Source organism: Apaloderma vittatum, unplaced genomic scaffold (assembly GCF_000703405.1).
Source record: "Apaloderma vittatum isolate BGI_N311 unplaced genomic scaffold, ASM70340v1 scaffold31685, whole genome shotgun sequence".
In the NCBI taxonomy this organism is placed as follows: domain Eukaryota; kingdom Metazoa; phylum Chordata; class Aves; order Trogoniformes; family Trogonidae; genus Apaloderma; species Apaloderma vittatum.
This window is the reverse complement of record NW_009718353.1, coordinates 13,859-17,180: the sequence shown is the minus strand read 5'-3', so window position 1 is coordinate 17,180 and position 3,322 is coordinate 13,859. Positions and strand designations below refer to the sequence as shown.

General features: G+C 48.3%; 1 protein-coding gene across 1 annotated transcript in view; it reads right to left on the bottom strand.

Annotated features, from left to right (window-relative positions):
- Nucleotides 1-3,322, bottom strand: part of RANBP10 (RAN binding protein 10) — a 31,668-nt gene that overhangs the window by 14,716 nt on the left and 13,630 nt on the right. The gene's annotated exons all lie outside the window — the stretch shown is intronic.

Here is a 3,322-nt window from a genome sequence, read left to right as displayed (position 1 = left end):
CCCCTCAGCCTCCTCTTGGTCAAACTGAACAGACCCAGAGTTCACCACAGATGAAAAATTCTGCCAGGTTAACTCTTGCTCTGCTCCCCACAGAGGCAGTGCCTGCAACAAACCTTCTAAGATTGCACCTCCCAGGGTCTATCAGGGAGAAGAGCAAACTGAACAGACCCAGAGTTCACCACAGATAAAAAAATTCTGCTAGGTTAACTCTTGCTCTGCTTCTAACCTTCTAAGACTGCACCTCCCAGGGTCTATCAGGGAGGAGAGTCTTTGAACGCTTAGCTGCACGGTTAGAGACTAAATAAGATATTATAAATCCTAACAAAGCCACAGAACGAGAAAATGTTGGCCCCAAGAGCTTGGAGCTCCAAAGTGAACAGCTGGACTACTAACACGAGGTATAAGCTCTGACTTAAACCTGCCTAGGGAGAGGAGGAAGATGGGAAACATCTTGATCCTGAAAAAGAAATCCAAAGCAGGCAGGAGGGACTCCAGAGTGGTGGCCCTGACACCACGCACATCAGAAGAAACAATTCTGAAGAACACGAGGAACGAACACGGGGACATTGGTCCTACAGAATCACAGAACCATAGAACTGTCAGGGTTGGAAGAGACCTTAAAGATCATCCAGTTCCAACTCCCCACCATGGGCAGGGACAACCCCCACTAGACCAGGCTGCCCAGAGCCCCATCCAGCCTGGCCTGAAAAACTCCCAGGGATGGGGCTGCCACCCCCTCTCTGGGCAACCTGTGCCAGGGTCTCACCAGCCTGTTCCAGTGTCTCACCAGTGGTGAGACACTGGTCCTGCCGCAGAAGAATCAAGAGCTATTAGAAATCAAAGTCTAATTTGGTGACATTTTTGAAGGGAGTCTGGAAGCAGACAGAAAAAAAAAATACTTTTGCCCCGCTTGGTTGCCCGAAGATATTTCACAGAGTCTTTCAACAAAGCCTCTCAAAGAAATGGTGATAAAAAGAAGGACCAACACGGGTGAACACCCAGCTAAATAATGAGGTGGCAAAAAAAAGTCAGTTTTACCAGGGAAAGAAAAATCGTTGTAGTGCTGCAGGAATCTGTGCTATTAAGATACTCATAAAACTAAGCTTCACAGACCAGAGGTCCTTTTATGTTTAAAGGTGGAGGGCAAACACTTTTGTTCTGAACAACTTGCCTTTTGACCTCTAGGAACTAAGTATTCTATCTAAATACCAACGAACCTCTCCGCTCCCCCTTTGGCTGCTAAGCAAGCTTTCCGAAAGTAGATCCTCCTGACTTTCCACAGCCTGATGGGATGGGTTGTGGAGAGCGAAATGACTCCATAAAGCCAACAATCTAGTACATCGCAATGAAAACTAATGTTGAAGTCAAGGCCACTTGTCCCAACATCCAGTGAGCCCAGTGCTTGTCGCTCCCAACTGGCAAAAGCCTCAAAAAGAAATTGTACAGGTCCTTCAGCGCTGCGGGGCTGTGTGTTTGTTCCCTGCCTTATGCCCACTCCAGGACTTCGCACCTCCTGCCTTGTTGTTTTTATTTTTTATCATGCTTTTTCCACTTTTACTACATATTTTTGGAGAGAAAGAACTGAAACATCACACGATATTCACAGTCAGGGTGCACCACAAATTCACACAGCTACAGAATTATTTTTGTCCTCTGGCTTTCCCCTAATAAACCCTGGCTGTTTGTGTTTTCTTTTTTCTGCTTGCTACCAAAAAAATAAGCTGACATTTCTGTGCAATGATTCATCATAACCCAAAGACTTCAGTCCTTCCTGAACGGTGTCTTCTTCCCAGCCATTTCTGAACACCCTCAACACCACAGACACTTACCAGCACGCACCCAAGTCTCTCTAGAGTCTCCTCCTCCCAAAGGGACAATCTCTTACCCACTCATTCTCTTTCTTTTAAACAACTCGTAATCCACGTCAGACACGTGTTCTCAGCCTCTGCCTCCCTTAGTTTGCAGCAAGGAACTTCTCAAACACCTTTTGGACTTTCAAGACACACAGACAGCAGCCCAAGAATCCTACCTACGTGTCTGCTGGCTCCTCTTTGCAAAATCCACGTCCTATTCCCCCATGTGCCCGATGCATGGAGAAGGACTTGGGGGTGTTGAGAGACGAGAAGCTCAATGTGAGCCAGCAGGGCGCTCGTGCAGCCCAGAGGCCAACCCTGTGCTGGGATGCACTAAGAGGAGTGTGGCCAGCAGGGCAAGAGAGGGGATTCTCCCCCTTTGCTCTGCTCTGTTGAGCCCCCATCTCGAATCCCATGTCCAGTTCTGGTGTCCCCACCATGAGCGGGACATGGAGCTGTTGGAACGAGTCCAGAAGAGGCCACAAACATGATCCAGGGGCTGGAGCAGCTCTGCTGTGAGTTCAGGCTGAGGGAGCTGGGGGTGTTCAGCTGGAGAAGAGAAGACTCTGGGAGGACCTTATCACTTTTGACAAGAGTGTCCAGTAATGAGACAAGGGGAAAAGGATTTAAATTGAAGGAGAATGGGTTTAGATTGGATCTTAGGAAGAAATTCCTCAGTGCGAGGGTGGCCAGACTCTGGAACAGATTGCCCAGAGAGGCTGTGGCTGCCCCCTCCCTGGAGGTGTTCAAGGCCAGGTTGGATGAGGCCGTGAGCAACCTGGGCTGGTTAAGGGCGTCCCTGCCCATGGCAGGGGGTTGGACTGGATGATCTCCAAGGTCCCTGCCAACCTCAGCCATCCTAGGATTCTCTGATCTACCCTTCAGTAGTGCTTCTAGGGGTTTGTCCAAGCCAGACATTCAAGGTTCTCTCAGCCCACCACTGCCTCAGTCTCTTCTGAAACCCTGCCTGAAACCTGGCACCCTACACACCACCTGTCTTCCCCTTCTCTTGACCCAAGGCAGTTTGAAGAGAAATTTTTGTTCCATGACAAGATCAACCTCCTCTTTTCTCCTTGAGCTGCGTTAAGATTCTGGGTAAACAAGACTTTCTCCACTTCCCCCCCACCTATTTATTCCAGTGCTTCTTTGCCAGATGTTTCCATTTCAGACACAGCTCACAAGTCCCTCCCAAAGAAGTGTCCCAGCATGACAACCTACCTGATTGCAGAGGCAAAGAACCTTATTTGACATGGTCTTAACTTCCTCAACACCACAGTCCTCTACAGGCCCTACCAACTCTCTGGCAGGCCTTATTTTCTTGAAGAAAGGTATTTTTTTATTATTCTTCCCCTCCCAAGAGCTTCTGCTAGTTGCTTTTCAAAGGTTTTGCTGGTTGTCCTGTACTATCCACAAATAAGTGAATAGGAAGCTAGCAGAAAACAAGAACGATCTCATCTCTGCATCTAAGT